Source organism: Pteropus alecto, unplaced genomic scaffold (genome assembly GCF_000325575.1).
Source record: "Pteropus alecto unplaced genomic scaffold, ASM32557v1 scaffold5, whole genome shotgun sequence".
Classification (NCBI taxonomy): Eukaryota; Metazoa; Chordata; class Mammalia; order Chiroptera; family Pteropodidae; genus Pteropus; species Pteropus alecto.
Window position 1 is genome coordinate 16,887,550 of NW_006441953.1, and position 13,276 is coordinate 16,900,825.

The following is a 13,276-nucleotide window of genomic DNA, read 5'->3' on the forward strand; positions in this document are numbered from 1 at the left end:
GGCATGGCTTCAGTGAGTAGCATGTCATATTTTTAAGCTGACTGATTATTATCCATCGGTAAATCATCCCAGAAAACAATTCAGCTTTACTTGGATGCCTTCAGGGTATGTTGAGTATTTTATCTTTTCAAATGGGAATAATGGTCAAAGCAATCGTCTGGACACCCTGAAAAGTCTGTCTTGTGGTCTTCGATTATATCAAAGTGTTTGCAAAGTGCTGTGGAGCTTGTCCAAATTAGAAAATACTCGACTCTGTGAAAATCAATAGTGATCTCAATCAATTCCTCTCTCCTCTTCATGCCACTCCTTGATAGAACGCAGTCGTAATTTTGATGGATTTTTTTTCTCTTCATGTTATAGAGAGTTACATTGGAATGGTAACCTCCTATTTTCTGCCCAAGTAATTTGAATAGGATTAATCACATGGGAAGCTTCAGGATTTAGCTTCAAGATTAAGCTAATTCACATAAAGATTTAGAGATGTAGGCATGTGATGTGGGTCATCTAATCAGGCTGAATCTTAGAACATTTGGTGGGAACTCTGAGATAAGACTCTCACAATTTCACTGGAGTTGATGATTTAAGGTGTGAGACTTAACACTGTTGCATTCCGGTAGCAAGAGCTTGGAAATTCCAAGAGATCATTACGTGCAGACTGAGGATCTTGAGGATTCAGTGTTATCAGAGGAAACAGCTGTTAAGTTGAATTCGGCTGGCATCTTTGAGTCACTGATCAAGTTCTCTTGGGAACTAGATACTCTTCTGAGTTGGTCTGTCTTGTGTACTATTATTTGCTAAACCGAATTGGTCTAGGTTTTCCATAGCTTAAAACTGATAGTCCTTAGGTATGGAAGCTCCAAAACTTATTGTATTTTAGATTTTAATGAAGGTCTTGAATCTAGCCTTTCTGGCCTAATAGCATTGCAGTCTTTCTCTCTAATTATTCAAAACTGATTCACTATTAAGGTTAGCCAGGACAGTGATGTGTGTGTGTGTGTTTCCAACTAATGTTAGGTTTTATAAATCACCCAAAACTCAATAGTTTAAAACAACTATCATCTATTCTTGTTCACCCATATGGATGGTCTTGGCTGTGCTCAGGTGGGCAAGTCTGCTTCAAGACGGACTTATCTCAGCTGGGCTTGGTTTTTCGTTAAGGGTTGGGCTCAGGTCTGTTCCATGTATGTTCTTGCTAGGGCCCAAGTTAAAGGGGCAATAGTTGCTTATGACAAAGTCATGTAACGAAGAGCTACAAGAGAGCAAGACCAACCATGCAATCACGTTTTAAGACTCTGATCGTGCACTCAGGTGTTTGAACGCAGAAGTTACTCAGGAAGTTCTCAGAGGATGAGGCAGGATGAGCAACTTCTTAATATAGTGAGAGTATCAGAATTTAAAAGAATCACAATCTTAATGTCTGGATTCTATTCCCAGCTTAGCCACTTACTTTGTGACCGGGGCAAGTCATTTTACTTCTTTAGATGTTTTTCTTTCTTTCTCAAATGGAATTTGCAAAATACCCAGTCGTTGGGTTGTGAAGAGAAAATAAAATAATGTGGGTGGAGGCAAATGGAAAGAAAAGAATGCATCTCAACTGCTCAATATAAAGGAATGAACAGCCCTCAATACCTAAAGTATGGAAGAAATTGGGCTTACTGCTATTGGAAAACCAAGATAGAAGAGAATTACAGTTCTTTACAAAAAAGAAATAAAAACGGTGAGAGTATGAGGAAAATGGACTATCATTGGTTGTCGAGCTCCATAGAGCCAGACATTCTGCTAGATAGTGTGTGTTACCTCCTTTAATCATCACATTTTTCAAGACAGAAGAAAAGGAAGAAAGAAACGTTTATTGAGGCACAGCACTAACAAAATTCTGAACAGCCAGTTTTACTTCACAGACACATGTGCTCAATTGACAGGCAGTTTGTCAGAGAGAAGAAGTTTCAGAATTTTTCAGCAGCAGTTCTCATTTCCTTGAGCTTCTATCACTTCTGCCACTAATTGGCTCTTCTCTTTAGAAAGTGAGTCAACTTCTCTGAGCTTTGTTTTGGGTAAAAATGAGACAAATTATGTTTATTGCAACATTCTACAAGAATTGTAGAATTAAAGTAGCATGCACTATTATGTGGCACAGAGTTATTTCTTAATTAGATACCCTTCTGATTTTACTTAGTTTATCTCTGATAACCAAAACCTAAGCATGAATTTGTTTCCCATTTTTCTGTCCCTTTATAAGTATATACATAATTACAGAGGAATTTGATCTGATCTCTTAAAGAACAAAGATGCCTTGTGACACACAGCAAATGTGTGAGCCAGAATCTCCTTTCTTTAGGCCACTATCACCCTCCCTACACACACACACACACACACACACACACACAAAGGAGAGTGGAAATGGAGTATGGACAACTTACAGATAACCTATCATCACTCAAGGCAAGCAAAGAAGAAAAATATAATATGTACAGATGCCTTCTTTGTTTTTCTCTATATTACTAAAGTAAAATTTGTACATTTTCCCTCTAATATTCTTAAATAAAAGGACAAAACTAAGATTATAAAGCTTTCAAGCACTGTTAAAAACCTGGAGTTATATAAAGTATATCATTTTACACTAACAAAATCTGCTTGTTTGCCAAAGTAAATATTTTCTGAGCCCTTATTAAAAAAAATAAGATGTCACAAATATTTCTACAGTTGAAAGCACCTCCAAAGACCTGAAGACCACTTCATATATTCTCATTCCCTGAAGACAGTATAACTAAGTGGTAAAAAGATAGCTTCAGTCGTTGTACTAGTTAGGGTAAGTAAGTACTAGATACCACCACAGTAAAATACTGAGATCTCAATGGATAGACAAAAAAATTCCCACTCAATCCAATGGAAACTCTCCTCTTTCTAACAAGTGTCTAACTGGAAATGATGATACCTTCTCTCATATTTTAATTTTCCAGAACTTAGTTATGCAAAGAAGTCTAATTTTTCAAAATATTTGGAAATGTAGGAAAACTCTGGGTTATTTCAAGAGCACTAATTGTTTTGCCATAGGAGTAAAACACACTGAGTTTGACTTCTAGCTCTACAAAGGCTAACTATGAGATCTTGAGCAATTGCCAATCATCATGAGGATCTGTTTCTCATCTATGAAATGAAGATAATCACTGTTGCTTTTCTGGAATGTCTGGAGGGTCAGACAGAATGCCACATGAAAGAGCTTATCCCAGTACTTGTCACATAATAAGCACTAAATAATTGGCAGTTGTTATCACATTTACAGTTAAACTTTTTCCCCATTGTTCCAAAGATGCAGGTACTTGAGAAGTTGAGAACTAAAATAGAGCAAGACAGGGAAAGTAAATAGAAGTGGGGGAATGAGTAAACTACTTTGGACTGGATGGCCAATGAATGCCACTCTGTTGAAATGCATTTCAGCTAAGACCTGAAGGATGGGAATAGTATGAAAAGAGCCTTCCAGACCAATAAAAAATATTTGCAAAAGCATGGAAGTAGAAAATAACACAGAATCTTAGAGGAACTATATCAAGCTTCAGAGTGTCTGAAGTTCAGTGAGATAGAGTAGGTAAATAAAGTGCCACATGATATGACTGGAGAAGTAGGCAGTATCCAGAGTATAGAAACTAAAGATCAAGACCTTAATAAATGGTTGATGGTTTCATCATAAATAAGAAGCCTCCTAGACTCATGATATTTACAGTATATTATCTTTTCATCTCAGAGTTATAGGCATAATAATATCTATTTGTATGTGATGTTAGAGCTTATGAAATACTCTTACAAGTATAATCTTCAATTCTCCAAACAATGCTCTGAGGCTGTTTACTAAGGCAGATAATAATCCATCAAAATAATGAGAAATATATGCTGAGATGTTGAATGAAGCACCCAAGAACACATAGCTAGTAAATGATGCCTTAAAGGGGTGTAAAATAAGTAAAACTCTTAACTTGCTTTGAGAAGTTTTAAGGAAAAAGAAGTACCACATGGGCAATGTGTCTACCATTTGCCAGATCACTGATGGGTTATTATACAACTGTTATTCAGAAAGATCTCTGGCACCTATATTCGCAATGATTCAAAATAACTTAATTTCTTCCATCATGCACTGTAAATCATGACATTCTAGCATTCTAACTCAGTCTTAATGGGGGAGAAAGTGACAGCAAATGCTTCTATTTTCAAGAGCAGATCTGCTAGTAGGAAGATGTTAACGTAAAATATATTCTTAAAAAGTAATAACATCCAAAGTGGGAATGATATGGTGAGCACATATTATCATTATACTTTAGAGATTATAATGGATTGGTCTAATGCAAATGAAAGGATGTATTAATTATTGAATCACTTGTTAATTAACTATTAAATTGTCTACCAGTTTTTCTTTTAAAAAAGAGCACTTAGAGCAAATGGTGACGAATATCTTATCTGGCCTACTCAGAGTACATAACAAACATACAGATGTTCCTCGACTTACAACGGAGTTACATTTCACTAAATTCATTGTAAGTTGAAAATATTGTAAGTAAAAAATTTATTTAATATATCTAACCTCCTGAACATCAGAGCTTAGCCTACCCTACCTTAAACATGCTCAGAACATATACATTAACTTACAGTTATCTCGAGGTTCATCTCAAGAGTAATCATCTTCTTCATCTCACTAGATTCAGGAGACACAGATGGGCATTTTGCAGATGTGACGGAAAGCAAAAACAAAAATCGCAATATCCAAAATAAATGTTGGCAGCCAATGTCCAGCATCACAAGATAGTATTGTACCATGTACTGTTAGCCCAGGAAAAGATCAAAATTCAAAGTATGGTTTCTACTCAATGCATAGAATTTGCACCATCATAAAGTTGAAAAATCATAAGCTCAATCATCCTAAATTGGGGATCATCTGTGTGTGTGTATGTGTGTATATTTTTCTCCTTTGCCAGTGTTTTACTAGAAATGTTTAAGCCCAGCTAGAGCTGTGATACACAATTTATTTTTATTTGGGGGGATAAAAACTTTACTTTTTAAAAAAATTGTCACAAATCTCAGTAAAATTACATTAGTTATACAGATACCAGAAACCTAAATTATTTAAAATTTTGGATTAAATACATTAATCCAAAGAGTAATTTTCCATTCACACGTTAGACACACAAAAAAAGAGAAATAAAGCATACTCAAGAGTTCCATGAGGATAGAGACATTGTTTTATTTAGTTCTATACTTGTAATGAACAGCATGCCTGACACATCTCCAGGGATAATAACTAATTAGTGAGAGATTTATTGACATACAAAAAACAAGATTGTGGTATTTCTGCATAAAATTACCAGCTTCAGATACTATTAAAAACGGTTTTGCAGTCTATTTGATGCCTAGTCAGCAGTAATTTTTACTTTATATTCCATAAATATTTTCAAACACAAAGTTCTCCTTGGTTTTGCCATTAGGTGACATAATGAAAGAAGAACAATCTTCTGATTCAGTCAGACCCAACATGGGCTTCACAAATTTTAGGATCTTGACCTCACACATTGTTAAACTTGTGAAACTCAGTTTCTCCATCTGCAAAATGAGATTAATACAACTACATCCCATAATAGTGTCTGATACCATATCAGACACAATTACAGAAATACATCTCACCCATGTGAGCTTAAATTCTAATAAGATCTAATATTAAAACATAAGTAAAGAGTATTGTAAAATACCTTGCATGCGGAAGTTCAGAACTGCACATCTCCCTCCTATTACTGCCACATGAGCCATACCTTGAGGAAAACTTGGTTATTCTAGGACATCTTTGGAATTAAAAAACTGGGCATTACTCATGTTGCCAATATATAAGAGGTCTCACGTATAAGCATGCGCCTCTCTAGGGACATGAAGGACATCGTTAGAAAATAGGACACTACAAAGCCTTAATATACATAGCCAATGGCTCTTGCCACCTGACAATATTTTTTTGAAGGGCACAGATAATGTTCCCTACATGAGCAAAAGTTATGTAAGATCAATCATAGTTTGGAACTTCTGTCTTACAGACAAAATCATATATGTTGAACTCCACCAGCAAAACTGTCAACAACAGAGGGCAGCAGTAGGCAACAGGGCAGTCAGGGAAGGTCAGCTGCAATTACACAGGTAAAGTCGGGTTTGTGTGTCTAGTTGACCTGAGAGTAAAAGATACAATAAAGTTTCTAACCTAAAATGGATTTTTCAATGAAAGTCGATAATAGCTGGCAAAATGCATTTAGTGTTATATTAAGCCCCAAACTTTTGAAATTGTTTTGATGTTTGATGAATCCAAAACGCTGATAAGGTCAACAGTCCTTTCTTCCTCCATGATGTTGGTATTTATTAGAAAATTCCCGCTCGAGTAATAAACAAGTATGATACTTTTTACATCCACCCTGTTTCCAGAGTGCAATGCAGTTATAGTCCCTTTCCTGTTCCAGCCTGCCTTCTTGTAGCTTAGAAATTTGTTTATGTTAAACAAAAAAGCCTGCCAGAACCAAGTTAAATGACAGCAATGAATATTACCAAATCACAGAGTATGCATGTATATACACTAATGCACTCATTCATTCATTATTCATTTACTTAACCATTCATTTATCCGTCCTTTGATTTGTACTCATCTAACGAGCAAATATTTTTTCAACATCTTCTATCGCCAGTCACCATTCTAGATACTGAGAACAGAAAACATCTCTGGACTAAAACAATCCCTCATCTCTTGAAACTAAAAAAATCTAGATGGGGAAAAATGAAAATAAACAAGATAATAATATATATAAAATTAGTTAAAGTGTTATGTAAAAATCTAACAAGGGACTAAAAATCAAACAAACTGGGGCAGCCAGCAGCAGCAGAGAGTGCTTCTTTAGATAAGTGGTTGGAGAAGCTCCTTTAGGGAGATGGTGTTTAAGATGGGACTTGCTGAGTGAAAAAGAACCAGCAAATCATGGGTCATGAAAAGAGCATTTTAGCTGGAAGAAGTTGGTTACTCAAAAGACTTGATTGGAAAAGGACCTGAACTATTTGAGTAAGAGGGAGAACAATGATGTAGTTGCAACATGGATAGCAATGGACAGTGACTCTACACAAAATGGCAGTGAAAGTTAGGGGTTAGGTTTATCAAAGCACTGTAGGCAGTGATAAAACATTTTGATTGTATTCCAAGGATATGGGTGGGTATAAGCAGCAAAATGGCATGATAAGATTTCCATCTTCAAAATACCACTTGGGCTACCATGTGGTATTTTGAAGATGGAAATCTTTAGAATGTGGGTTAATGGGAGGCCTAGAGTTGATGTCATGTCCAATTTAGGTCACAAAGCTAGTTCATGGCAGAACTATGGCTGTGCTACTCTGGTTCCAAATTCATCGTAACTTCAGGTGAATAGAATCAGATGAGAAAACTGACTGTTCTGCCACCATCATTAATCTTGCTGAGATACATTTACATCAGAGGTAGAATTTAAATTCTCATTATTGAATTAATATAATGATGATGATATTGGTGGCAAACTTTTAATTACTGGTTATCACATGCTAGATTCTGTGCTGGGCTCTGTTTAGCTAACTCACACAACAATTTTGTGAGAAAGATCCAATGGTATATCCATTCTACCTACTAAGTAACTAAGGCTGAGAAAGATTTCGTAACTACTACCCAGAGTAAGTACAGAATCCACATATATTTCATTCTAAAGAATACATTCTATTTTCTAACAATGAAAAGATCTATTATTAAAAAGATCTATTTTAAAAAATCATTTAAAATCTCACAACCCAGAAATAACCTCCCCAAATATTGATAGCTTACTTTTGTGCTTTTCTGTGTATTTATATGCATTCTTTTAATTATATCATGTTTTCTCATTTTCTGTCATGAACAATTTATATTTAATCAGTCACTTCATAGTATTTTTTATTACCTCACCTTTGTCTCTAACAGTAAAATAAAATTAACTTTTTTTCTATCCTTCCTTATCTTTTCATGTTACTTTAATAACACACACACTTATTTCCCAAGGCTCATGGGTAGAGAGTCTTGTCATTGTCCTAGGTCAGCTGAGGTATAGCCGTTACTAACGTAGGACAGAAAATCTTGGCCATTCACACACATGCCTGTGGATCTCCTTGTAATACATGTTGAAGTCAGAATTAGGAAGATGGCACCCCAAAACCCAAAGGCTAGCTCTCCCTGGGCCATTTCTCATCACAGAGCTCCATTAACTCAGAGAAGTCTAAATTCATACTAGACTACTAGGTTATTATACAGATATTTTTCAAAGTAGGCAGAAACAGTATTTCTTCTTTTTAAACATAACTTAGAACTTTTATCTATTTAGACCTCCAATTTTACTCTTGCCTTACTGGTACTCCTCAAATATCAAGGGCAAGCCTGACCATGTGATCTTTGGATACTGCGAACACTGAATACAAAAGATGAAGTTGTATTATATTGAAGTTGAAGCTGGTATTCGCTCCTTCGAGTATTGTATAACCCTAGAAATTAACAGAGTGCTTGTAGAAGATCTAAAATATATGTTGAACTGTTCAAATAACAGCATATAGTCTATAAATTCTTAAAAGGTACGTATTTCATTATATTTTCCAGTTTATGATGCTTGACAGTAGTCAAACGTATGCTTGCTCTTTAAAAGAGTAATATGTTTATAGATTATGTCAAAACAAGTAATTCACTTAGGAGGAAAGGTAATAATCAAAAAATCTCTTTGAACTTGCTCATCGTACTCTTGGTGAAACGTACATTTTTAGACATGTACAATTTATGATTGTAGCAGTAAAAATATAAGTAATTTTGAAGTCTAATTCCAGTCCACAGACTTAAAAGACCCCAAAAATCAGTTGAAAGTGAAAGCATTTTACTTTTTTCCTAATAAATTATATTCCAGGACAATAAAAAAACAAAATAACAGTCACTAGTACAAAAACTTGGTTTAAATTTCACCTTTTTCTCATGTAGGAAATCGGTCGGTAAAGCTGAGATATGCAAGAAAGAAAAAAGGAAAATATTTTGGATGAACTCTCCAGAAAAAAATGAATTTGTAGTTCTAGAGGAATTCAGTAGAGTAGAATTGCGGCCTCTTGATTGTGTTTTCCTCTTAAAATAAATTATTCTATTCTCTGACTCATTACAGTCAGAATAAATTGACTCCTTTACTCTTTATCTCTTTTCCAAATTTCTTTGCTGTGATTAACAGTCATGTACTATGTAAGATTTAAAGTCTATTCATGATGGTAAGCTAAGCTAGTGCTTAATGCTATTATAAACACTGGTATTAAAATAAATTTGGAGTCATTTGTTTTAAGTGACTTCTTGTAGATCACTTAACTGTTGACAAATATAGTAGAGCTAGTGAATAGCTCCTGAAGCTTCTCTGTGTACAATTATCTAAAAAACCTTGATATCAATCTTCTTTATTGAGTCATTTTGTCAAGCAAAGAGTAGTCAAGGGGATCTGAGAAATTCCGCTACTCCTAGCAAAGAGAAAAACAGCTAAAAACTTCTAAAGCTGTTATTTACACAGTTTGAGGGCATCTTTGTCCCCTCAAGTCACAGAATTAGTTCACCGAAAGATAACAAGTGATGGCTAGGAAGAGTAATGGTACAGGATAAATGATGCGGAGCTCTGAGATCACGCTGGTAGGAAGCTTTGTGCACTGTGCACCATAAACGAGAAAGCAATTTTGTCACTCTCTACCTCTCCCTCTTTCTCTTATCCAATATAAAAACAAGGCTGAAATATATCATGCCAGATTTTGTAAAAATCATGCTGCAGTGCATCTAGAACAGTATTATCTGGAGTACTTCTTAAATATTAACATCTAGAACCCACGCTTGCTGATTTTGAGCTGGTCAGGTTTGAGTGGGTTATAGGAATCCATTACTTTAATAAATAACCCAGATGTTTCTTACTCCTCTTGACTTGAGGGCTGGCTTTTGAAAACCAGTGGTTTAGGTGACCCAGTAAATAACCCCTGAAAAAGCACAAAGACATAACGCTCACAGTCTGACTTCATTGCTCATACCAGGAATTCAATACTTTAAGTTTCTGAATTGGACACTTGCTCAAACAGCTCAAGTTGTAAAAAATCTGTAAAACCTAGCGTGTTTGAAAATTGTAGCATCAATTGCAGTTTCTATATTTAAAACTTGAAATTATTTTAAGCATTCACCCTCAAACACCTTCTGATTCAAGCTTTGTTAGAATTTTTCTCTAATTCAAGCTTTGTTAGGATTCAAGCTTTGTTAGGATTTTTCATTTTCCATGGCTACTGTGGTGAGCTTTATTTCTTTGAATTAGTTCCTTAAGAGGCTAAATATCAAAATGAAATGAGAAAATATGAATCAATGCAGAAATAAAATGTCTTTTTATCTTCCCCACTACATGTAGCAATATGCTTTCAGTATGCTCAAGAGCTTGATGAATGAATTAAAAGACAATTTCTAAATTGTGTATTGATTTTTAAACAACATAAAATATGGCCAGGTATCTGATAGAGACCATCCTAAAAGGCATATATTTTAAAAGACAAAGCAAAAAAATTATAAAATAAAATTTAAAACATAGCATTCAAAGTAAAATATATGAATGCTTGCTTTCTCTGGAAACTGAGAACATGAGTTATCTTGTGTCATTAAAACTATTTTAAAATAATTATTAACACAGTAAACACAAAGTCCTTAAAAACATTCATCATTTTCTCTACCATAAGCTGCCAGTCAATATAAAAAATAAATAGTCTGGTAGCACACAATTCATCATGCAGTGTGTTCTACTTTAAAAACTCATTAAATTGTCATTGATGATGTTTGCAAAGTTTAGGGCAGGTTTTTTTAGTTTTCCGTTTAGCACCTTGCCTCAGGCAAAGGCACCCATGGGTGAAGCTATGCCCACAATCGAAAAGTTGCTATGCAAAACAATTAGTGCTACATATGAAGACAATTTGATGGCCTTGGAGTTTCTGCCTAACACAAACTGAGAGCAAAAGATACAAGATTGTTTAGCAAGAAATAAAACGTACACTGTAAATAAACATAATCATCCACATCCTTTCATTTTTTAAAAGACTAATATTAGATTTTTTTTTTTAATTAGATCCCTTCCTCAGTCATTAAGCACCCAAAGAGCACAGTGATCTGTGGACACTTATACTGCTTAGGTTTCCATCCTGATTAGTCGATACTTTACACTTCTGATTGTTTACTACTTTGAATATATCTTGCTCATTGGTAAACATGGGGAATTTCTCCTGTCTTTCCAACCATGTTGCCCTTGGTGGTGTCCACAGATGGCTTTCTTTTAAACTCACAGAACACATATTCACTAGGTCTAGAAATGCCATTGGACAGTAAAGTGCAATAGTTAATTTTTCAATGAAAACTGTAAACTTAGTTTTTTTTTCAGGGCAACGAATGATATAGAATAGCAAGACATAGGAAAACGAAGGAGGTTCTCAAATTGCTGAGGTAGTTGATTGGGTCACTTAGAAAGTGAAGGTCCTCTTAACCAGAGAATCTTGATCATCTGAGTGAATTCTGTCATTACACAGATGAAAAAACAGGAGCAGAGATTATAAGGCATTAAGGATCTCACAGTTAAATGCAGAATTAGGATGTGATATAATCCATGCACAATGACGGGCACTCTGTAACAGATACAGCAGATGGGTAGATGAAGAAAATAAGACACTTTAGGGATGAGACCTTTCTCTGATACAAATGGTTCTCAAATTTGTTTTCCCTCATGTGGTGTACCTCAGAGATAACGTTCACCTGTGTGACTGACATTCACCATTTTTCACTATGGGGTACTACAGTGATAAGTATCACGTTATGTAAAATTTCCTGGAACCCAACTGTAAATCTACCTCATTTCTTCCTCATCTCAATATTGTGACTTAATATCATATCTGAGAATATATTTGAGAATTGTTATGCTACCAAAACGATGAACTAACAAAGTTAGGTGTCTGAGGAGTTGACCTTTATGAAATTGGAGTACCATTATATGTTGTCATCAAAAAGATTTCATTAACATAAGCTATTGCTTTTTGTTTGTTAGTGTTATTTCTAATCCGTAAAACCATAATCATCTACTCTGATGACTTCTTTAGGGAGCACAGTTCAAGCAATAATAAGGAATGTATGAGTTTATGACATTTCCTTAAGTTTAGATTCAGTGTACATGGCTTTGGGGCTATTATCTTTAGTCACAGCAAACACTGAGTTATGAATAGAACAGAGCCATCCATAACAGCTTGCTTTATATCACAAAACTTGTAAACCTAAGATTTGAAGTGTAACTTGTATTTAGGATAAAAGCAGATTATTTTTTAATAATTATAAAAGCAACATCTTGAAAATACTCAGAGACATATTTCTAGAAAAGGCAAAAAATACCGAGAAACATTTTTAAGTCAAAATTTAATAATTGGTTGTCCATATAGTTAAATTTATTGAGTCTAACCTAAGATATTTCCATAGGCCTTTAAGTTGCTTTTAACTTTCAAGCTTAGTAACTGGTAAATTGTTCTAACACAAATAAATTCACTTAATTGAAACAAAAATATAAAAACTCAGGGATAATAAAGTGATTTGACTAGATATAAATAAAACTGTATGTATCACATGTGTGGGCATGTTTGTGTGTGTATATATAATCAAGATACACATTTTGAAACTTTTAAGTGATGTATAACTCAGAAATATATAAAAAATATATAAAGAGCAGATGACTGTAACAACATAGATGGACCTAGAGATTTGTGCTGAGTGGAATCAGACAGAAAAAGACAAATGCTGTATGATTGCACTTACATGTGGAATCTAAAGAACAAAATAAACAAATAAAACAAAAACAAACTCATAGATACAGAGAACATTTTGATGGTTGCCACACTGGAGGGGGTTGGGGGTTGATAAAGGGGAAGGGATTAAGAAATATAAATTGGCAGTTACAAAATAGTCATGGAGATGTAAAGTACAACATAGGGAATATAGTCAATGATATTGTAATAAGTATGTATGGTGTCAGGGGTAATGGATTTATCGGGGTAACCACTTCGTAAATTATATAAACATTTAATCACCATGTTGTATATCTGAAACTAACATAATATTGTATGCCATCTGTAATTGAAAAATAAAAAATTATTAGTAAAATACACAAGTGAATGTCCTGTTTCAATCGCATTTCACAGTGAACTTTGCTTACTG